The sequence below is a fragment of the Macaca fascicularis genome, chromosome X (genome assembly GCF_037993035.2).
Source record: "Macaca fascicularis isolate 582-1 chromosome X, T2T-MFA8v1.1".
Lineage (NCBI taxonomy): Eukaryota > Metazoa > Chordata > Mammalia > Primates > Cercopithecidae > Macaca > Macaca fascicularis.
In genome coordinates this window covers 42,119,711-42,144,479 of record NC_088395.1, presented here as the reverse complement: position 1 = coordinate 42,144,479, position 24,769 = coordinate 42,119,711, and the positions used below count along the sequence as shown (strand labels likewise).

The 24,769-nt window shown below is 41.0% G+C and overlaps 1 pseudogene; it reads left to right on the top strand.

Moving 5' to 3' along the window:
- The first annotated feature begins 15,219 nt into the window (after window positions 1-15,219).
- On the top strand, window positions 15,220-15,697 carry LOC102146297 (ATP synthase F(0) complex subunit C2, mitochondrial pseudogene; annotated as a pseudogene).
- The last annotated feature ends 9,072 nt before the right edge of the window (window positions 15,698-24,769 follow it).

Sequence of the window (24,769 nt, the reverse complement as noted above, 5' to 3'; positions counted from 1 at the left end):
ATTGGAAATTGGAACTTATATTTTAAAGGGAAGTAGAGCATAAAAGTTTGGAAAATTTGTAGCCTGACCATGAGGTATAAAAGAAAAACATATTTTCTGGGGAGAAATACAAGCTGGCTGCAGAAATTTTCATAACTGATGAGGAGCCAAATGTTAATAGCCAAGACAATGGGGAAAATGTCTCCAGGGGCATGTCAGAGAGCTTCAAGGCAGCCCCTCCCATCACAAGTCCCAGAGGCCCCAGGAAGGAAAAATGGTTTCATGGGCCAGGTCCAGGGCCCTGATGCTCTGTGCAACCTCAGAACTTGGTGTCCTGTGTCCCAGACACTCCAGCTCCAGCCTTGGCTAAAAGGTGCCAACGTACAGGCAGCTTGGGCTGTTGCTTCAGAGGGTGCAATTCCTAAGCCTTGGCAGCTTCCGTGTGGTGTTGAGTCTTCGGGTGCACAGAAGACAAGAGTTGAGCTTTAGTAACTTCTGCCTAGATTTCAGAGGATATATGGAAACATCTGGATGTTCAGGCAGAAGTCTGCTGCAGGGGCACAACCCACATGGAGAACCTCTACTATGGCAATGCAGAGGGTAAATGTAGGGTTGGAGCCCCCACACAGAGTCCCCACTGGGGTACTGCCTAGTGGAATTCTGAGAGAGGGCCACCGTCCTCCAGACCCCAGAATTGTAGATCCACTGACAGCTTTCATCGAGCACCTGGAAAAGCCACAGGCACTCAACACCAGCCTGTGAAAGCAGCTGTGGGAGCTGTACCCACAAAGGCACAGGGCTGGAGCTGCCAAAGACCACGGGAGCCCACCCCTTGCATCAGCATGCCCTGGATGTGAGACATGGAGTCAAAGGAGATCATTTTGGAGTTTTAAGATTTAATGGCTGCCCTGCTGGGTTTTGGACTTGCATGGGACGGTGTAAACCCTTTGTTTTGGCCAATTTCTCCCATTGAAATGGGAACATCTACCCAGTGCCTGTACCCTCATTATGTCTTGAAAGTAACTAAATTATTTTTTATTTTACAGGTTCACAGGTGGAGGGACTTGCATTGTCTTAGCTGAGACTTTAGACTTGGACTTTTGGGTGAATGCTGGAATTAGTGAAGATTTTGGGGGACTGTTAGGAAGGCATGATTGTGTTTTGAAATGTGAGGACATGAGATTTGGGAGGGGCTGGGGCTGGAATGATATGGTTTGGCTGTGTCCCCACCCAAATCTCATCTTGAATTGTAATCCCCACGTGTCAAGGGAGAGAACTGGTGGGAGGTGATTGGATCATGGAGGTGCTTTCCCCTGTGCTGTTCTTGTGATAGTGAGGTAGTTCTCACGAGATCTTGATGGTTTAAAAGTGTGGTACTTCCTCATGCTCTCTTGCTCTCTCACTGCTGTCACCATGTAAGACATGCCTTGCCAATGAGTTCATGTCCTTTGCAGGGACATAGATGAAGCTGGAAACCATCATACTCCGCAAACTAACACAGGAACAGAAAACCAAACACTGCATATTCTCACTCATAAGTGGGAGTTGAACAACGAGAACACATGGACACAGGGAGGGGAACATCATACGCTGGGGCCTGTTGGAGGGTGGGGGGGCTAGTGGAGGGATAGCATTAGGACAAATACCTAATGTAGATGACAAGTTGATGGGTACAGCAAACCACTATGGCACATGTATACCTATGTAACAAACCTGCACGTTCTGCACATGTATCCCAGAACTTATAGTATTTTTTAAAAAAAGAACAGAATAATCTCTACCTATAAGTTGGATTTGCATTATTAATCTTGTAATCTTATGGATGCATTATGAATCTTGTAATCTTATAAGATTCATAATGCAAATCCAACTTATACATCTAAGATTAGTACTCTGCTAATTGGAACAATGCAGAAGTATGTATGGGATGTGACCACAAAGCAATGTTAGTGGTTCGGATTTGTGTCAACCCACTAGTCAACAGTATGGATATGGTCCACCTATCACTTTTGAACCCATCCATTCTCTACTACTGTTTCATTGTTATCCTTCATTCTTTCTCACATGCTTTGACCAGTGACTTGCTAAAATCCAAACACACTGTGCCTATAGAATTTTTCTATCTACAAATTTAGTCACACTAACCAACAGCAATTTGTTGAGTCTCCTATGGGCTGTTTTCAGTGCTTTAGTTAAACCATGATTTTTCTCAGTTAAAAAAAAAAAAAAAAGACATGCCTTGCCTCCCCTTTACCTTCTACCATGAATGTAAGTTTCCTGAGGCCTCCCCACCATGCAGAACTGTGAGTCAATTAAACCTCTTTTCTTCATAAATTACCCAGTCTCAGGTGGTATTCTTTATAGCAGTGTGAGAACGGACTCATATATCATGATACAACATGTTCTCTGTATACTAAATGGGTTTCCTAGTTCCAGCTTGTATATTTCAAATGATACAATACAACCAAAAACTCTGAAGCTTATTGTCATGAGCTTCACCCATAATATTACCATTTTGTACTTTCGTAAAGTGCTTTCGATTCAAGGATCTTTAAGAACTTTACAGGCCTTCATTAATTAGACCTCATACACCTCTGTGAAGTTATCACTGTCTTAATTTAAGGGTGTGTAATTATCAGGTAGAAAGGTGAAGTGGCTTATTTTATGTCTCCGCATCAAATCAAAATCAAAAGCTCAGCACAAAACTCAAGAGAGAAGATTCAGACTTACACAAGAATCACTAGGTTTGGGGAAAACAAATCATTAAACATGATTTCAGATGTTATTCCATCTCACTGATTTTATGCCATTTCCCTTAGAAACATTTAGTTATTTTACTAGAGTTCCTTAAAATAGAGGTAGAGATTCAAGGGCAAAGGAGACAGGCAGAACAGTAGAGGGAGAACGTGTGTTTTTTCCTGCCTGGAGTCCCCTCTCTTCTCGAAACAGAACTCTGTGGAATACCCATTCCATGTGGTCTCATGCCTATAAGACAGCATGCACCCCAGAGGACCCCTTCCATTTGATCACAGTTGAGTCAAAAATGGTCACATGAAATCAATCAGGTAAAGTGGCATCCTCTCTGGAGTGTTGCTGCCAGAGCAATGATGGGAAGGTGCTCTCTTTGCTGGAGCTGCCTAGCTGGTAGGATATGAACTTGGGGCTGGTCGCGGTCAGCCACTAAACCTCCCACATGAAGGGAGCCTGACAGAAAGATGGAAAGGAAGATAGGGTAAACCCTGATGACCTCTTTTCAGTCCCTGTGCCCTCAGGTTATTCTACCTCTGATTTTAAAGAGATGTTTTAAATAGATTTTAAATAGGTGTGTGTGTGTGTGAGAGAGAGAGAGAGAGAGAGAGAGAGAAGGGATCAACAGAGTGGCATGAAGATTACTTTAAACTGAAAACCTCTGAACAAACAGCAGCCACAGAAAGAAGCCTTATCTAAACTTAGGCAGAGCCTCCTGAAAATACAGCTGCCATTAACCCTAAGGGAGTTTCCTGTTCTGGAGATTACTTACCCTTAGCACCAGGAGGTATGAATTCAGCTGCCGCAAATTCCTTTCCCCTGTCCCAGGGGGATGGGGGACTGGGGATGGGAGTTCCACCTGGAAGGAGACTGTCGGTTAGCATTGGGATAAATAAGCCCAATAGAGCCTTCCATAACTTCCCATTGAAGCCCTACAACCCCTTTTTTGTTAAGCCGGTATATAAATCCTTAACACTGGCTGTTCAGCATGCCAACTTTTATTGAGTGTCCCCACATGCATGTGGAATAAACTTTCCTCATATTGTATTTGTTGTCAAATAATTCACAGGCCCCCACCACTTGAACATAAGTTGGTAAAGGAAAAGTTTTTCTCCCACAATATATACATAGCAAGCAGTCATTTTATATATTATATAATGTATGTGTACATATATATGTGATATGTATGTGTGTATGTGTACATATAAACACATATATACATACACACACACACACACATATATATATAGCTTGAAGTCAACTTCTGTCTCTTATAACTAATAGTAGTGAGTAGACTGCAAGGTTTGTGGCCTATGATAGGGTCCGCTTGGATACACTGAATTAGGATGAAGGTAAGGATAGGGTTCCTATCCTCACAAATGTGTTCTTTACCCTGGCAGCCAATTCTGTTACACCACTCAAACCCCTGAGGACAATCATATCACTCATTCATTGAGACAGTTCGATATTCATTCACAATTTTTAATAGGATAAAAAGAGAAGGTTTTACCTTTGTATATATTTGCTCTCATCAAAGAATCTCTAATGCTTGTTCAGCATAGATAGCTCATAAGATAATAAAAAGAGGCTGGGCGCGGTGGCTCAAGCCTGTAATCCCAGCACTTTGGGAGGCCGAGATGGGCGGATCACGAGGTCAGGAGATCGAGACCATCCTGGCTAACATGGTGAAACCCCGTCTCTACTAAAAATACAAAAAACTAGCCGGGCGAGGTGGCGGGCGCCTGTAGTCCCAGCTACTCAGGAGGCTGAGGCAGGAGAATGGCGCAAACCCGGGAGGCGGAGCTTGCAGTGAGCTGAGATCCGGCCACTGCACTCCAGCCCGGGCTACAGAGCAAGACTCCGTCTCAAAAAAAAAAAAAAAAAAAGATAATAAAAAGAAACCAAGTGGGTTTAAAGCACCATCAGGTAGAAGAGAAAACAGGAGAAGCTGATCAAAGTGAAAAAGTGGCCCTTTCAGAAAGCCAGCACAGGAAGAAGCAGACACAAAGTCCCACCAGACTGTCCTAATAGTGCCACACTATGAAAGTAGGGAGTTCAGTTAGCTAAAACAAAGAAACAAAATAAAACTCAGTCAAACATCTTCAGCTTCAACAAGTAGACACATTCACAAGTCAAAAGATTTAGAAGCCAGAAGACTATTAAATCAAGTGAATGTCTTGGTCTTGGGTTACATACGGAACTGAAACAACATTTTGCAACCCCTACTTCATTTCTAAACGTGACGGGAAATTCAGATTAGTACTATGGACCACTAGCTCACATTCCAACAGAATTCAGTGTTCGTTTTTTTATTAAAACACAGTACCAGTTAACAACCTCAAATCCTTCAGTAGGGCAGGCTTTTTTATGCCAATGAGGACCGTAGTTTAAGGTTCAACAAGTGAATACCAAGGAATGGTCTAATTTTGATGTTGTAAGAAACTGAACTTTCATTGCATAAACGTTGTTTAGTGCAAGCTTTGGAAATCTAAAAGTAAAGGTATTTTCATTGCCACTATCTTTCATTGTAATAGAATGTAACATCTATTGATTATATGAATCAGGCAGTTTTTGCTACATTGTGTTGCAGTAAGAAATAATCTCAAAATCTTAGTAGCTTACAACAACAAAGGGGATTTCTTACTTAGAAATTTTTGTCTGCCACGGGTTGACACCAGCTCTCTGTTTTCATTTTAGGGTCTGCTCCTTCATCCTGGGTCCTATCTGGGACCTTAACAATGAATAAGAGAGTTGGCAAATGCACATAAAGCTTATGCTCATATTTCATTAGCCAAAGCAAGTCACACAGTCAAGACTGACAATAGGATAGGGAAATATAGTCCTCTTCAAGTAGCCATGGCAAGTTTACATGGAAACAGGTGAGGATACATAATTTTCTTATAGGGAAGGTAAGCTTGCATTATTGGGAACAATGTTATAGTCATCCACAGTAAATAAAAATGAAGTCCATTTAGTAGGCATTTCTAATAAACTCACTCAACTAAAACATACACAATAATATGGTAAAAAGGAATCTCAACTCTCTAGGACAAATGAAAACAGTGGGATTGAAAAAGGAGGAAAAGGATAATGAGGAAGAGGAGATAACTAAAAATCATATAATATATCACGGGCTTCCAAGTTCCAGCTACTCTGTGATAAGTTCTCTATAAATGACTTCTCTGTAAAATTGGAAAAAAAAAAAATTAAACCTCCTACCCTGACCAGGCCCCCAGAACTTTGATCACATCCTTACTCCCAGTTTTAAGTACACAGTTTATACTGTAGTTATTTTCACTTCATAAATCATAAAGTAATAAAGCCGTAAGAAACTCCAAAAGGGCATCTGTTAAACCTTTCAACCTTCTTGCTTAACTTAAGAGAACAATTGACCCATTCAAGACATTTTGTTCATTGTTTCTTCATAGAGAAAGTATAGACATTCTCTTCTTGAATACTTCTTGAGTTCGAATGATAAGCCCTTCCGTATTTCAACGTTTTAGTATCAATAAATTCTTTCTTATGTAAACCCAAATGTCCTTTGTTCTGAAATAGGCAAATCATCAAAAATTTTCCTGGCAGCATTGGTTTAACTACTCCGATTACAGTCACCAAGTACTAGAGTCACACTTATATCTATCTAGACTAAAGCAATCTGTCTAAAACACAGATCTGACCATGTCATTTCGCTGCTTAAAACTCTTCAGTGGTTCTCTGATGCCTATTCTGTTGCATAAAGACCTAGTTACTTCATGAAATCTACAAGCCCCTCCCGACACCAGAATGTAAGTTCCTTGTGAACCAGGCCTTGTCTATCTTGTTCATTTCTGTAGCCAAAATTCCTAGAACACTGCCTGCCACCTTGCAGAAACTCAGCAAATATTTGTTGAATAATGAGTGAGTAAGTAAATGAATAAATTAAGGCCTTCTGTGACTGGTCTCCAACCTCACCTCCCACTCTTTAGTAAAACTGAAAGACCAGGATTTCCTCGTGTGAAAACCTTTGTGTGTTTATTCATGTTCAATTTCTTGTCCATGTTGCTCTCACCCTCTTTCTGAGCGTGGCTAACTCCAGTGCATCCTTCAAGACCTAGCTTAGACTATCTTATCCTCCAGGAAGCCTTCTCTAAATCTTTAGGCTGGACCAAGTTCCCCTTTTCTGTGTTTGCATAGCACTACATGCTTACTTCTGTCACAATTCTTAGACCTGTAAACAAGTGATAATGCTTATAATTTCCAAATGACTTGCTGCCTCCCCTACTTTTTTCCATTATTCAAAAATAATTATACTAATAAAATGGTATGAGGATTCACAATGTGAATCCATCCCATTAAATGATACTGTGTCTCTTTCAGGTGGATAATACCTGTGTCCTATATCTTGCCCATGATCCCACTGCAATGTGTGCCACACACTGTACACAATGTGCACCCAAGCAGCTCTTGGGGCTGTCAGGGATGTTGTGAAAACTAAAGAAATAAAACTAAAGAAATAATAAATAAATAAATAAATAAAATTCTTACCGCACGTGAAAACTTAAGCTGCCAAAACATACCAGCTGACAAATTGTCACTAGAACTTCTGATCCATTTGCCACCATTCTAAGTATATTATAACCCCCACTTCTGACAGCAAGGGACTAAAAAAACGCCTGACCAATGTGGAAGACTCTATTTTTAATTTTGGTTGCAATCACTACATATTTGGAGCATTCCTACTATGTTCCAAGCACTGACATATCTATCCCTCTTACTTTCTACTTCACCTACTTCTTACTCTCCATTTTCATGGTTTGTATAAAGCACATGTTTCTTGACAGCAGAAAGGGATTTTTTAAGTATCCAGCAGCCCTTTATTTACAGTTTTGGTAGCTATTTGGAGTCTAGAGGCTACAAGGAATGGCCAGAAGGATTTGATTACAGAAAGGGATTTATAAACAGGAGACAGCTCTGCTGAATCAAAAGAACTAAAAGAAGCCAGATTTGCTTAATCATTCTTATAGAAGACTATGACGTTACTGAAAAGAAAATATAATGCTTATAAAGTTATCTATTTAAAGCCTACCAAGAAGTCTAGTATGACCGCTGGAGAATTTTCTGACCAAGTACAGGATGAACCCTGGCAGGAGATTGGAAGTGGGGCACCTCTATTAGTCAGACATGGAAGAAACTGAGCTGAAATCAGCAAAAGGACCTCATCCAGTTCAAACAGGCTATGGAGCAATTGTGAGCTTCCCTGGGGGAGCAGAGCTTCCTCTGCTGTATTTCACAGGGTGACCATTTCTGTTCTCTTGGCATGCCTTTCCAACAGAAGGGGGATTTGTAAATCCTATGGAACTTTCTGCAGAGTAGAAATACAAAAATTAAATTCTTAAAAGGATTACCCTAAATTCAGACTGTAAAACTTGACAATATTTCAGGGTTAAAAGACTTCTCTTGACCCAGATTTTTGACAATGTTTGAACGAGAGCCTCTTTTTCGTATGTTTAATGAGGTGTTTACCCATATCTTGAAGGCCTCAACACAGATTGAAGCCAGAAAGCCATGCAGACCATGGGGAAAGGAAGGGACAATCCTCCTCCCCAGACAACATAGGTGGCCCATTTTTAGCATCCATATCCTCAAGCCCAGAGATGACAATGGCTCCCAGAGTTCTACAAAGCGGCTCACAGACCTCCTGCTACTCCTTAGTTATGACTTGGAAAAAGAATTTTTTTTTAATTTTTCTGGCAAACCTTACTAAAGAGTAATTTATAGAGAAGAAGTCATGGATGAACTTTGTAGTGTTTCAAGTTAATGAGAAAAACCGTATCTAAATTTTCCTCTTGGGCACAGCAGAAATGGGATTTAAACACTATTATTCAGTAATGATTGGACAGAGTGTTCCCTAACTTGACAAAGAAATTTACCTTTCAGTTAGGACCAAAACCAGGCACTTTCTGTTAAGTAGAGTTTTCCCCACTTAAAAGTGGGTGGCAGAAAAAGTTCATTATATAACCTTTTTTCTATTGAAACGTTATATCAATATTTAGCTATAACTAGCAAATTCCATATGTAATAATTAACTCTGCATGACATTTTTCTACTATGCATGAGGGTTTTTTCTTTTCAAAGGTTATGGGCTGATTTCATAACTATTCTCATTAACTAGGCTCCTTCGTTTTCCTATAAACTGAGGTGGAGAGAGGCAAAATGGCTTCCCAAAGAAAAATCAGAATATTTAGCTATTACAATTAACTTGCATTCAGTAGCAAGTTGTAGGTGACTTCCAGCCAGCGTCTGCTTCTGTAATGATGCAGCTTCATTCATTCCCAGGAAAGAGAATTTGCAAAAATGTAGTCCAATGGCAATAGAGAGTTAATAATACATATTTCTACTGGGATGTTATAAAAGATAAATGAGATAATATATGTGAAATGCCTCAAGCTCCTCAAAAGAAAGGTGTTAGACAAATTCAAAATATTGCTATGAATAATACAATAATTAAAAATAATGCAGCTTTCTTTGACCTACTCATCTAAAATAAATTAGCTCCTTTTGAATATTATATTCAAAGATATATTTCTCAATCTACATTTCTGCCACTCGGTCATTATCAGCAATTTTATGTGGGTCTTCTAGATATGAACCTTTGTGGCTTCATTATTTTCTATGATTGATAAGTTGCTTTTCCTATAACAGCGCCATACAGTGAAAGCAATTTGTGTCCCCGTTTATTTCCAATTGCCTCAAGTTAACAGCTCAGATGCTTAACGAAATCCATGATTGTCAACACTCATTACAGAAAAGTCTTGTTTCTCCTGTTCCCTTCCACCGTGGATAAGAAGTGTTTGAACACCTGCCTCATCCTACCCCTTGGGATTATAAGCTACTAGAAGGTATAGCTGAGACCTGCTGTCTTTGTATCTCTCATAAGACCTCGGGCTAAAATTGAAAGCACCACTGAAAGGTCACAGAACTTCAGGCACCCCAGGACTCCCCTAGACTCCAAACAGCTCTGCCTTTTACTTGGCCAACCCAGACAGAAAATAGCCCTGCCAGAGCTCCCTGCTGAGGAGAGCTGATTTCCTTGTGGCTGCGCTGAGACCCCAAGTGCTCCATCACACCTGGAGCACCAAGATACCCTCCAGCTGTGAGTCATTCATTCAACTGGCTTTTTCTTTTTTTTTAATTTTAATTTTAATTTTTAGTTCTAGGGTACGTGTGCAGGATGTGCAGGTTTGTTAGATAGGGTAAACGTGTGCCATGGTGGTTTGCTGTGCCTTTCAACCCATCACCTAGGTGTTAAGCCCAGCATGCATTAGCTATTTTTCCTAATGCTCTCCCTCCCCTCACCTCACCCCCTGACAGGTGGGGTGTGTTGTTCCCCTCCCTGTGTCCCTGTGTTCTCATTGTTCAGCTCCCAGTTATACGTGAGAATATGCAGTGTTTGATTTTCTGTTCCTGTGTTAGTTTGCTGAGGATAACGACTTCCAGCTCTATCCATGTCCCTGCAAAGGACATGATACCGTTCCTTTTTATGGCTGCATAGTATTCCATGGTGTACATTTACCACATTTTCTTTATCCAGTCTATCACTAATGGGCATTTGGGTTGATTCCATGTCTGCTATTGTGAAGAGTGCTTCTGTGAACATACATGTGCATGTATCTTTGTAATAGAATGATTTATATTCCTTTGGGTATATACCCAGTGATGGGATTGCTGGGTCAAATCGTATTTCTGGTTCTATGTATTTGAGGAATTGCCACACTGTCTTCCACAATAGTTGAAGTAATTTACATTCCCACAAATAGTGTAAAAGCATTCTTATTTCTCCACAACCTGGCCAGCATCTGTTGTTTCTTGACTTTTTAATAATCACCATCTGACTGGCATGAGATGGTATTTCATTGTTGTTTTGATTTGCATTTCTCTAGTGATCAGTGATGTTGAGCTTATTTTCATATGTTTGTTGGCTACATGAATGTTTTCTTTTGAGAAGTGTCTGTTCATGTCCTTTGCCCACTTTTTAATGGGGTTGTTTGGTTTCTTTCTTGTAAATTTGTCTGAGTTCCTTGTAGATTCTGGACATTAGACCTTTGTTAGATGGACAGGTTACAAAAATTTTCTTCTACTCCACAGGTTGCTTATTCATTCTGATGATAGTCCCTTTTGCTGTGCAGAAGCTGTTTAGTTTAATTAGATCCCATTTGTCAATTTTTGATTTTGTTGCAATTGCTTTTGGGCTATTCATATGCAGAAATGGCTATCCATAGGCAGAAAATTGAAACAGGACCCCTTCCTCACACCTTATACAAAAATTAACTCAAGATGGATTAAATACTTAAATGTAGAACCCAAAACTATAAAAACCCTAGAAGAAAACGTAGGCAATACCATTCAACTGGCTTTCTCTAAGCTGCTCAACAATAAAGAAGCATTCCCATACTGCCCCCAGCAGATGGGGTAGTGTCTGCAGCTTTCTTGTCACTTTAGAGGAAAGCCATTTTGGCTACACAGGGTCTGTTTTATGCTAGGCTCCCACAGAAGCAGGACAAGACTTTAAGTTTATTTGGGAGGTGATCCCAGAAAACACCAGTAAAGGAGAGGGGGGGATGAGTCAGGGAAGGAAAGGCAGTCAATAAATGGAGCCCAATCCTGTTAGAGAACTCTATGAGACTAGATAGGACACATCTCGAAGTTTCCCCTGCCAAGGGACTAGGAAGCTGGGGAATTTCTCCACCAACTCACTTCAGTCATTGTGGAGGGCTACTGAGGAGAAGGAGAGCATGGGGAATTAACTCTCTGGCATTTTTGGCTTGCACCAGCAGCCAGAGAAAGCCTGTAGGCAGATTTCACAGGTGCTCATATTTAAAAGTCAGCAGGCCACTGGCTATGCCCAGGAATTCAGACAGCACAGAATGGTCACTGGGGATCCATAAACCCAAAGAACCTGAGAGACCAAGCCTTCTTACGTTGCACAGAAGCTCTTTCCTGCCCTTATGCTTCAGAGGCCCAAGAGTCTAGAAGAGAATATTCAGGGTTGATTTTCCCTCTCTCCTTTGCCCCTACCACCATGACTACCTTTTCTTTCAGTGGGATGTTATTTGGGAGAAACTGCCCAATCTAGTCAGTTGAGAGTCACCCACCAATACAAAACACAAAATTCTCAGACAAATCTCAGAGGATGAGGTCCAGGAATGCTGCCACCTCACAGATCTCCTCACCCTCACTTCATTCATTCCTCCAGACATGAAGAAAGAAAGGTAGACCTCCTACAAAACATTTACAGATCATTGTACATTAGCTACAAATTATATTTGAAAACCAGAAGTGATACATTGTTTTTATCTCACAATTTATTCTGAAAAAAAGTAACTGATTTTTGTTCCAGAAGTTTTTTGATAGCCTTTGGCTACAAGCACTGCAATTCTAACCTACCTGGGTTAAAGTGTCAGAAGCCAAAATTAAAATCTCATGTAAGTTCAAACTCTTTCCACTGAACTAACTCAGCAAATCCCTGTGGTGGGTCACTAAACATGTTTGAAGAAATATCCCAACAGGGCTTGGGGCAGGACAAAAATGAAAGGAATTATAAATATGGTCCTCTGCTTTCTTCATTCCTGACCACCCTTACCCCACCCCTCCCCCATGCCCCACTAACCCTAGAAACTGTTCTGGGAAGGACCAAAGTGGAGAAAATTAACAGGCCCTGGAGAAGGGGCTTGACCATTGAAAAATTAAATCAAAGCGGTGATTGGTGGAATCCCTCTTCCTTCCTCCACATCAAGTCCTATATCCCTGGACAAACAAAGTACAGCCCTTTAGAGTCTATCAATCAATCAGCCAAAAATGACTTAATGATGGAGGCAGCCTGATATTCTGAACAGACCAATGAAGGGGAAGCTAGGAGAGCTAGGTTCTTCCCTAGCCTCGTGCAAACTGAGGAAACCTGAATTTTGGGCTCAGAAATGACAAGGGTGTTGGCATTGTCACTTACTTGCTCTGTGACCTTGGACAAGGTGCTTAGCCTCACCAAGCCTCAGTCTCCTCATCAGGAAAATGGGAACTCACAATACCTCCATCACATAGTTGTCACATAAAACATCTTCCACATGGCTGGCATACAGTGGGTGCTCAAGAGTTGCCTTCCCTTTTGTGGTACCCAGCACAATCAAGTGGAAAGAGCCCAGCTTTAGAGGCAGAGAGAGCCGGTTTCAAATCCCAGTGGAGGCACTCACTTTGAGCCACTAATGAACTCCCATGTGCATCATGTACTAAAGAGTTATTAATTTGTTTTCCTTCTCACCCCACCCTTTTATCTCAAAACTTACAAAAATTAATTCAGTTACCTTATATGTCCATGGACTAACCATTCTGATAAAGTAAAGTGAAATAAATCCTTCAATCCATCCCAACTGGTTCTCCTTAGACAGCTGGCTTCTTTAGGGAAGCAAGTGCTTATGGTCAATAAGGGGGGCCAGCTATAAACCAATCCAGGCCATCTTCCCCCACATTCATCCTAATGCCTGGAACTCCAGGGGCCAGAGACTGCCAACATAACAGCTGCCTCAAAGAGCTCTCTTTGGTGAGAGAGAAACTTAAAAGGATTTGTGGGAAATTTTACCTGGTGGTGTACTTTGACACCCTCTCCTCAGTAATCTCAAGAAAATTTCAGTAAAAGCAAGGTTGATTTTCATGGATATTTTTGGAGTCACATTAGTATTTTTTTCAGATGTAATATCATACTCTGATGGGTCCAGGGCCCACTTCATGAACACAAAACCTGTGCAGTCCCACCAAGCCCCACAGTCAGAAAGACCACAGGCTTGGTTTAATACTCAGCTACCACCATCTTGAAATTCTTAATCATTTTATCTTTGAGGTTATGTTTTGTAGATGTCCAATGGGATTTCAATGGAGCATGAGCAGAGGAGATACACACTGTATGTGTGTCCACCATTTCTTGCCACCCCATTCAGATATAGCTTTTGTCATTCTCCATAAGCACAGAATTCCAATGGGCCCGCAATGCATGAGAGTTCACTGAGACCCACAGCAAGTACAAGGTAAGTGTGTTACATCCATGAGTAAATAAGTGTGATTGCTGACAGTCCTGAGAGATCATGTTTTCCATACAAACTAGAATTTGCTCTGAACGCAGAAAGAAAGCAGGGACATTCTCAGAAACACGAATGACCAAGGAACTCTATCATATACTTTCTTACTCATATTACTCCTCCATGTTAACCAACCACTTCCACAGAAAATGATAACATAGAAGGAAAGGAAAAGGGTTGCCCTGTCTTTGCAAACCTTTTCCTTTCCTTTCAACTCTTCCTTATTCATCAGTAAGCTGAAGGTAGAGAGTGTTGGTAGAATGTGTGTGCATCAAGAAGTAGAATAAAAATGGTTCCTTTTCTGCAGCATTCCCACTGTTCTGAAAAGAATGAAACACATACACACATACAAACTACAGAAGACAAATCGCGTATTTGATTATTCCACATATGACTTAAGTACTCTTATATTTGCATTTAAAACTGTCATTGCACAGTACAAAACTGAATGGTAAAATGCATGCTAGTAATTTAAATTTTTAATTTTTCTTCACTTGGAACTACATTAAATAGCAGATAAAAAACACCATGGAAGTCCAAAGAGCGAGACCATGGACGAAAGGGAAAAGCTTTATATTTTAAGTATCTTTAACAGCATTTTTTCACTGCTTTTTGAACAAAGGAACTTGCATTTTCATTTTGCACTGGGCCCCACAAATTATATAGCTGACACTGGATGGATCTTTTGGTGAGAGCTAGAAATGCCAGATTTATCAAGCTTATACATACATAAAATAACCTGTGTATTCCTTATGCTTTCACTGCCAAAGAAAAATTGATACTCAGATATACTGCTTGTGTCTGCCATTTCTGACCACATTTGCCTCTCCTCAAGTTACATCCACCTTCTCCCTAAACTTAACGTTGGTCTAACCATAACGTTACCCTTCCTGTCATTGTACCCCAATCCACCAGTGCAAACATTGGATCAGAATAGAAGGGTATACTGAACCAAGATATTCCTGAACCAGGTTCCAGGTATTTACCCACTCTGTCTTTATACTGTTAGGTTTGAAATCCAGCTAAATAGGAATAGGAAGGAAAGTGTTGCCTCTTCTACTCTTCCCTGGAGAAGAAGAAGGAGAAAGGAAGAGGAGGAGAAGGAGGAGGAAGAGGAGGAGAAGGAGGAGGAAGAGGAGAAGGAGGAGGAGAAGGCTGGACACTGAGCACCTCCTTACTCTAACAAGCTCTAGACCTGTATATTTCGTGTATATGTCTTTCAACCTAGAAGAGGAACAGTTTCCAGCAGCCCTTTGCTGGCATCCTATGGTGCCAGTATAAATATTGGAAAGAGGAAATTGCCTTTAGCTTCTTCTTTTAAAAAAAATTCTGGTACTGTCTCCTCCGCAGCGGGAGCAGCTCTCCTGCCACAGCCCCTCGTCCCCTGAAAATGTTCGCCTGCTCCAAGTTCATCTCCTCTCCCTTGCTGGTCAAGAGCACCTCACAGCTGCTGAGCCATGCTCTATCTGCAGTAACAACCAGAGATACTGACAGATGAGAGCCTCAGCAGCTTGGTAGTCTCACGTCCCCTTACCTCACTTGTCTCTAGCCACAGCTTCCAAACCAGCACCATTTCAAGGGACAACACCACAACAGCCAAGTTCATTGGAGCTAGGGCTGCCACAGTTGGGGTGCCTGGCTCTGGGGCTGGGATTGGGACTGTGTTTGGGAGCCTCATCATTGGTTATGCCGGGAACCCTTCTCTGAAGCAACAGCTCTTCTCCTACGCCATTCTGGGCTTTGCCCTCTGGGAGGCCATGGGGCGCTTTTGCTTGGTGGTGGCCTTTCTCATCCTCTTTGCCATGTGAAGGAGCCATCTCCACCTCCCATAGTTCTTTCTCCCATGTCTGGTCGGCCCTGTGTGTTCCTTTTCCTATACCTCCTCAAGTAGCCTGGGGAACATGGTTGGCTCAGGGTTTGACTTGAGCATCCACAGATTGACAGAGAAAAGACAAATAAGTACTATATTAATAAGAAAAAAATTATGGTAAAATATGCATAACATAAAAATTTTCATTTTTGCCATTTTAATTGTACAGTTCTGTAGCATTAAATACATTCACATTGTTGCACAACCATCACCACTATCCATCCTTCAGCTTCTTAATTGCAGCTAGAACCTACCAGTGGCTGTTCCTCCGAAATGCCCAGCTTAGATTGCACTTTCAAATTAAGGAAGGAAAAAGAAAAACAATAAAGCCTGAAAAAACAGTTTGTAAAAGTGACTGAATCCATGTCAGAAAGACAGCCAAGAAGAAGAAAATGTCACCAACATGAATCTGAGAAAGTGAGAAACACAAGGGACTTCTGAGAGTGTAGAGTCCAACCATCCTCTTTTACATATTGTCAAGTCTTCAAAAAACCTGCCAGGAGAACCTGTTACAGTACCATGCAAAGCAGTAGAGGGGTATCCTGATCAGACTCACTGCGGTAAGGAAGAACACCATCTTGACAGTCTTAGTAGTGTCTCAGAAGGGGTAAGTTGGAAGTATCTTTATACAATTTTAGGACCTGAGCTGGGTGATTTTAAGGTGGGTTTTACAAGGTGCAAAACTAGGATTGGGCCGAGTTTATGACATACTAGCTTTGGATCAGTGGGCACAGCAAAAGACTTGAACGAGTCTTTATGAGTAAGCTGTTAGTCTTCGTAGGTGAGTTATTCTAGTTAGTTAACAGTCTTATCTTCTAGGAACTATTATTTCCTAGAGCAAGTAGCTTAAGTTATTTTTGTTTGCTCTCAGTATTTTTTAACATGGGAACAGGAACATATGCCTGGTCTCAGTATTGTTAAACACAGGAACAGGAATTTATGTTATTTCAGCTTTCAACATAAGGAAACCAAGGCAGAGAGGGGTTAAATAACTAGCTCAGAAGTGAGCAGCTGGTAACAGAGCTAAAGTTTAACCTATAGCCCCTGACTACAAGTCCAGGGCTTGATCACCACTCCCTACCCCATTACACACACACACACACACACACACACACACACACACACACACACACACACAGCTAACTGCCGGAATTACTTTCTCTTAGAATGAAAAACTTACAATATAATCACATCACAGAAAATTTGGAATAAAGAAAGGATAGCTCAAATCCCATCACCATATCAACTGTTATTTCCTTCCAGTTTTTCTTCATAAATAGTGATTTTGTTTTTGTTTTGATTCTATAGTGTTCATTTACTTTTTCTCTACAGTTTTTCTTTCTCTAAAGTCTTCTTGAGCAAGATGTGTGCTTTTTCCTGGTTCCCCTTTGTGCTTCTCCACCATCAAGGAAGAGTCTCTGCTTTTGTTGAAAAAGTTCCAGGCATTTCCAAACAGGCTGGGGCCACTAAGATTCTACTAGAACCATCTAGTCGGAAAGAGCAGTTTTAACAGGCATAGGCCCCAGAAAATGGGTCTTCCCACTGGCTCAGCTTGAGGGGCCCAAAACTCTTCAGGCAACTGACCAGTGATACTAAGGCAATGTCATTTGGTTCTCAGTCATACCCACACTTCATAATATAGTTGCCCATCCCTCCATATCCACAGGGGATTGGTTCCAGCACTCCAAGAGAATACCAAAATCTGTGGATGCTCAAGTCTTCTATATAAAATGGTGCAATATTTGCATATAACTTACACACATCCTCCCATATAGTTTGAATTATCTCTAGATTACTTATAACACTTAATACAATATAAATGCTATGTAAATAATTGTTATACTATATTTTTATTTGGATTATTTTTTATTATTGTATTGTTATTGTCAACTGAAGAAGCACAAGGTTTATAAATTTGGAAAGGAGAACTGTATTTCTCATAGAGGGTTGCAGCCTACAGGCTGGCCATCCCACAGGCTGGGATGCATAGCTTCCAGCGAAAGCTGAGAGCAAGTACTTTGAAGGAGGGAAGGGTAAGACAGGAATTTGTGCTGGATGGGTTGTGTAAGTATACACATTTAATAAGCTATAGGAGGATTTATGAATATTTATGAAAGAAGCACGCATATATCCAGTTGAGTTTCATGCCTCTTCATGGGTCACATGTACAAAAAATGGTGTGTTAGCATGATCAGAGGGTGGAGTTCTTAGCCTTCTGATGTCAAAAGGTGAAGCAGAGGATGTGAAAACCCTCACTGTACATCCTATGTAGACCGGCCAGAACCACTCCATGACTGGTGGCCTCTTATCAGGAAGGAATGCCGGTCAGTTGCTGTGTTGAAACCACAAACGGGAAGGAGAGTCTGGTCACCGCCCCAGCTACTTGGCTAAGGATGAGAAAGGAATGAGTCGTCCATTTCTGATTTTTCACTACTGATTTCTGCTTACTTCTTAGGAAAGAATTCGGGTTAAAAATTAATAAGAAAAAGGCCTATTGAGGCATGTCTTACTTCTTATCCTTTCATGGCCAGGAACTCCACTTTTCAGGTTTCTCTGGGGTTCCCCTTAGCCAAGAGGAGGTCTGTTCAGTCAGTTGGGGGTCTTAGGATTTTATTTTTATTTCTCATTATTTTTTTCAAATACTTTTGATCTGCAGTGGGTTGAATCTGCTGACATGGAACCTTCAGGTACAAGGGACCTACTGTATACTCTTTTTCATTTCTGTGTGCTTTTGCCTTATCTTTCCCCACCCTTCTCCCTGCTCTTTGCAGAGGCCTTCCAAACCCTTCCACACATGCTACCTCACTTCTTTGGTGATTCTCAGTCCAGTAATCAGCAAGCCCTTTGCTAAAATTATGATCACATTCCACAATGGGGGTATGTAAATGATAATTTATTCACAATATCCTCATTTTCAGTAAAGGAGTTCCTGAAAGGTTATAAGACAAATCACTATTAACCTAATCATATTGTGAAAGGAAAATAAATCTTGGGGCCCCAAAATCACTATGCTAAAGGAAAAAGTTAAGCTGGGAACTGGGAAAAACCTGTCTCCCATTTTGTTATAAATGCATATCTAATTGTCTCCTTTGGAGAGGCTAATCAGAAGCTCAAAAGAATGCAACCATTTGTCTCTTGTCTACCTATGGCCAGGAAGCTCCCTCCCCACTTTGAGTTGTTCCCCCGTTTGCTTAGAGTTGTCCCGCCCTTCCAGACTGAACTGATGTTCATCTTACATATGTTGACTGATGTCTCATGTCTCCCTAAAATGTGTGAAACAAAACTGTGCTCTGACCACTTTGGACATGTCATCAGGACCTTCTGAGGCTGTGTCACAGGTGCACGTCCTCAACCTTGACAAAATACACTTTCTAAATTAACTGAGACCTGTCTCAGATATTCGGGTTTCACATTTTGGTAACCACGGGGGGATTCTGAGTGGAGGTGCCCCTGACCTTTGACAAATCTGCTATCAGTGCTGAGTACCCGCATGAGCTAACTTTATGGCTCAAACCAATAGGACAATTTGCTGAGGTCTGGGAGCACTTACTCCAGAAAATCCCTGATCTCCCAAAATTTGGTTGAAATCAAAATTTTATTTTGCTGTACAACTCCCTTTTTTTTTGGACTTTTACTTGCTTCCAACAAGAAAGGCAAGTTTTTCAACTGCCATAATGATGGAAGGCAGGTAATTCCTTTATGGAGTTTGAGCTTGCTCCCGTCAGGGAGGACGAGTTTGAGGGGTTTTTTTCCTGCTTCTAGGATGGTAGAAAGCAGCCTTTAGACTGAGACCCATCCCGAGGTAAGTAGCAGAATTGGGGTTTTGTCTTGGCTAAAGTTTAACAACCAGCTGGTCTTAATTTCCCCTTACCATTAGAGCGCTCGGTGATCATACTGTTGGGGGTTTTTTTGTTGTTTGTTCCCGTCTTTCTTCCATCAGATTTGACTAACTCTACCTGACTTGGTCAAATCCGAGTGAGAATTCCAAATTATGAGTAACAAATCCTCTCTAATTTGGCTAAAACTCCTTGCAGCTGCAAAAGAGGGGAAAAAATGCACTTAGTTTCTGTATTTGCTTCCTGTCTTAAAAACCAACAAATGTTCTTTCATGTACTTTTCTTCCACCCTATACCGCCTTCCCCCTTTGCCATCTTCAGCACCAAAAAATCTAGAGAAGGCTTCTAATGATTTGAACCCCTTTAAATAAATCAGAACAAAGGTGCCACTCACCCCTTTTGGGGAGTTCTGTTTTCTTTGGAGTTTCAAGAGTCCTGGGCAGATTCTTCTTAGGTCTAAAGCTCTGTTTTCCTGTATTGCATAACCTGACCTCCTTAAGGATACCAGAGATTACCTTGTACTGTGAGAGGATTTGAGTTTGGTGTGTGTAACGGCAGACGAGAGCTACAAACTTAGGGGTGACTGAGCACAGTTTACAGGAAGTAGTCTTGGCTGTTGTTTTATTTCTTTTCTCCTAGGAAGTTGCTTAAGGATCCTAATTCTAGTTCGGAGATACATTCTAAGGGGTCTTCCCTATTGCTTTTTCTCCCCAAATTCATCTCAGTTCGGCTTGTCTGTGTGCATCTGCGTGAGGAACTGAACTGTTGTTTTCATAGGTAAATGAGAGACTGAGTTTTCTCAGCTCCGAAGACAAAGGGCATTTTGCTCCTCCCAGCCAAAAGGCACCCCTGGATGACCAGGGGCCTCATGGGAGTGTCTGGGGGTCTGACCCACCTGTGACATGCAGCAGCCCTACAGGGAAATTCCCAACAAAAATTACTTTTTAAAAAAATAGCTCATCCAGGAAACACATATAAGGGCTAATCACCTGGCACTCTGAACCCTCTCAGAGGTCATAGACCTCTAGAGACAGAAACTGAGACACGTAATGGCCCCAAGCAGGCCATTCCTGCCTGGCATCCCAGGGATCCTTTGGGAGGATGGCCAGAGGCATGGGGAAAATGCCACAGGGAGAAGGAAGTCTACAGCTGAACTTTGTAACAATTTGAACTGGTCATGAAGCCTCCTGGCCAGAACTTGGAGGAGGGCTTAAGTCCGGCATGCAGACTCCACAGGTGTGGGAAGATCTAAAACCGTTTTCTTTCATAGCTGGGAGGCAGATAGCCTGGAGCAAGTTCTCAGCCCTGCTTACCCACTGCCTAGAAACAGACTTGCTGCTGTTAGCAGGGGCACAGTGGGAGTGAGACTGGCCCTTCAGATTGCGTGGGAGCTGGGTGAGGCCTGTGACTACAGGCTTTCCCCCACTTCCCTGACAACCTGCCATGACTCAATAGAGGCAGCCATAATCCTCCTAGGTTCACAACTCCATTGACCTGGGAACCTCACCCCCATCCCCAACAGCAGCTGCACCAAGACCCACCCAAGGAGAGTCTGAGCTCAGACACACCTAGCCCCACCCCCACCTGATGGTCCTTCCCTACCCACCCCAGTAGCTGAAGACAAAGGGCATATACTCTTGGGAGTTCTAGGGCCCCACCTACCACAAGTTCCTCTCTATACTACCACAGTTGATGCCCTCTGGAAAGTGCCACCTTCCGACAGAAGGCCAACCAGCACAAAAATAGAGCATTAAACCACCAAAACTAAAAATACTTACAGAGTCCATTTTACCCCCCTGCCACCTCCACTGGAACAGATGCTGATATCCATGGCTAAGAGACCCATAGACAATTCACATCACCAGACTCTGTGCAGACAATCCCTAGTACCAGCCTGGAGCCTGATAGGCTTGTTGGGTGGCTAGACTCAAAAGAAATAACAATCACTACAGCTAGGTTCTCAGGAGGCCCCATCCATAGGAAAAGGGGAAGAATACTGCATCAAGGGAACACCCCATGGGACAAAACAATTTGAACAAGAGCCTTCAGTCCTATACCTTCCCTCTAACAGAGCCTACCCAAATGAGAAGGAACCAGAAAACCAACTCTGGTAATATGACAAAACAAGGCTCTTTAACACTCCCCAAAAATTACACTAGCTCACCAGCAATTGATCCAAACCAAGAAGAAATCCCTGATGTACCTGAAAAAGAATTCAGGAGGCTAGTTATTAAACTAATATGGGAGGCACCAGAGAAAGGCCAAGCCCAGTGCAAGGAAATCAAAAAAATGATACAAGAAGCAAAGGGAGAAATACTCAAAGAAATAGATAGCATAGAGTAAAATCAATCAAAACTTTAGGAAACACTGAACATACTTATAGAAATGCAAAATGCTCTGGAAAGTCTCAGCAATAGAATCGATCAAGTAGAAGAAAGAAATTCAGAGCTCGAAGACAAGGTCTTCAAATTAACCCAATCAAACAAAGACAAAGAAAAAAGAATAAGAAAATATGAGCAAAGCCTCCAAAAGTCTGGGATTATGTCAGATGACTAAACCTAAGAATAATCAGTGTTCCTGAGGAAGAAGAGAAACCTAAACTTTTGGAAAACATATTTGGGGGAATAATTGAGGAAAACTTCCCGACCTTGCTAGAGACCTAGACATCCAAATACAAGAAACACAAAGAATACCTGGAAAATTCATTGCAAAAAGATGATGACCTAGGCACATCGTCATGAAATAATCTAAAGTTAAGATGAAGGAAAGAATCTTAAAAGCTGTGAGACAAAAGCACCAGGTAACCAATAAAGGAAAACCTATCAGATTAGCAGCAGATTTCTCAGCAGAAACTCTACAAGCTAGAAGGAATTGGGGCCCTATTTTCAGCCTCCTCAAGCAAAACAATTATCAGCCAAGAATTTTGTACCCAGTGAAACTAAGCATCATACATGAAGGACACATACAGTTGTTTTCAGACAAACAAATGCTGAGAGAATTCTCCATTACCAAGCCACCACTACAAGAACTGCTAAAAGGAGCTCTAAATCTTGAAACAAATTCTGGAAACACATCAAAATAGAACCTCTTTAAAGCATAAATCACACAGGACCTATAAAATAAAAATACAAGTTAAAAACCAAAACAAATAACAAAAAACCCAAGTACACAGGCAACAAAGAGCATGATGAATGTCACAGTACCTCACATTTCAATACTAACATTGAATGTAAATGGCCTAAATGGTCCACTTAAAAGATACAGAACCTCAGAATGGATAAGAACTCACCAACCAACTATCTGCTGCCTTCAGGAGACTCACCTAACACTTAAGGACTCATATAAACTTAAAATAAAGAGGTGGAAAAAGACATTTCATGCAAATGGACACCAAAAGCGAGCAGGAGTAGCTATTCTTATATCAGACAAAACAAACTTTAAAGCAATAGCAGTTAAAGAGACAAAGAGGAATATTATATAATGGTAAAAGGCCTTGTCCAACAGGAAAATATCACAATCCTAAACATAAATGCATCTAACACTGGAGCTCCCAAATTTATAAAACAATTACTAATGGACCTAAGAAATGAGATAGACAGCAACACAATAATAGTGTGAGACTTCAGTACTCCACTGACAGCACTAGACATGTCATCAAGACAGAAAGTCAACAAAGAAACAATGGATTTAAACTACACTTTGGAACTAATGGACTTAACAGATATATACAGAACATTTCATCCAACAACTGCAGAATACACATTCTATTCAACAGTGCATGAAGCTTTCTCCAAGACAGGCCATATGATAGGCCATAAAATGAACCTCAACAAAGTTAAGAAAATTGAAATTATATCAAGCACTCTCTCAGACCACAGTGGAATAAAACTGGAAATCAACTCCAAAAAGAACCTTCAAAACCATGCAAATACATGGAAATTAAATAACCTGCTCCTGAATGAGCACTGGGTCAAAAACAAAATGAAGATGGAAATTTAAAACTTCTTAGAACTGAATGAAAATAATGACACAACCTATCAAAACCTCTAGGATACAGCAAAGGTGGTGTTAAGAGGAAAGTTTATAGCCCTAAATGCCTACATCAAAAGGACTGAAAAAGCACAAACTGACATTCTAAGGTCACACCTCAAGGAATTAGAGAAACAAGAACAAACCAAACCCAAACCCAAACCCAGCAGAAGAAAGGAAATAACCAAGATCAGAGCAGAAACAAATGAAATTGAAACAACAAAAAACACAAAAGATAAATGAAACAAAAAGCTGGTTCTTTGTAAAGATAAATAAATAGATAGACCATTAGCAGGATTAACCAAGAAAAGAGGAGAGAAAATCCAGATAACCTCAATAAGAAACAAAACAAAAGATATTACAACTGACACCACAGAAATACAAAAGATCATTCAAGGCAGCTATGAACACCTTTATGCACATAAACTAGAAAACCTAGAAGAGAGGGATGAATTCCTGGAAAAATACAACCCTCCTAGCTTAAATCAGGAAGTATTACATACACTGAACAGACCAATAACAAGCAGTGAGGCTGAAATGGTAATTTTAAAATTACCAACAAAAAAAGTGCAGAGCCAGACAGATTCACAGCAGAATTCTACCAGATATTCAAAGAATAATTGCTGCCAATCGTTTTGACACTATTCCCCAAGATAGAGAAACGCAATACCCTCCCTAATTCATTCTATGAAGCCAACATCACCCTAACACCAAAACCAGGAAAGGACATAACCAAAAAAGAAAACTACAGATTGATATCCCTGATGAACATAGATGCTAAAATCCTTAACAAAATACTAGCTAACAGAATCCAACAACATATCAAAAAGATAATCCACCATGATCAAGTGCATTTCATACCAGGGATGCAGTGATGCTTTAACATATGCAAGTCAATAAATGTGATACACCACATAAACAGAATTAAGAACAAAAATCACATGATCATCTCAGTAGATGCAGAAAAGGTATTTGACAAGATCAAACGTTGCTTTATGATTAAAACTCTCAGCAAAATCAGAATACAAGAGACATACCTCAATGTAACAAAAACCATCTATGACAAACCCACAGCCAACATAATATTGAGTGGGAAAAGTTGAAAACACTCCCTCTGAGAACTGGAACAAAATAAGGATGCTCACTCTTACTACTCCTCTTCAACATAGTACTGGAAATCCTAGCCAGAGCAATCAGACAAGAGA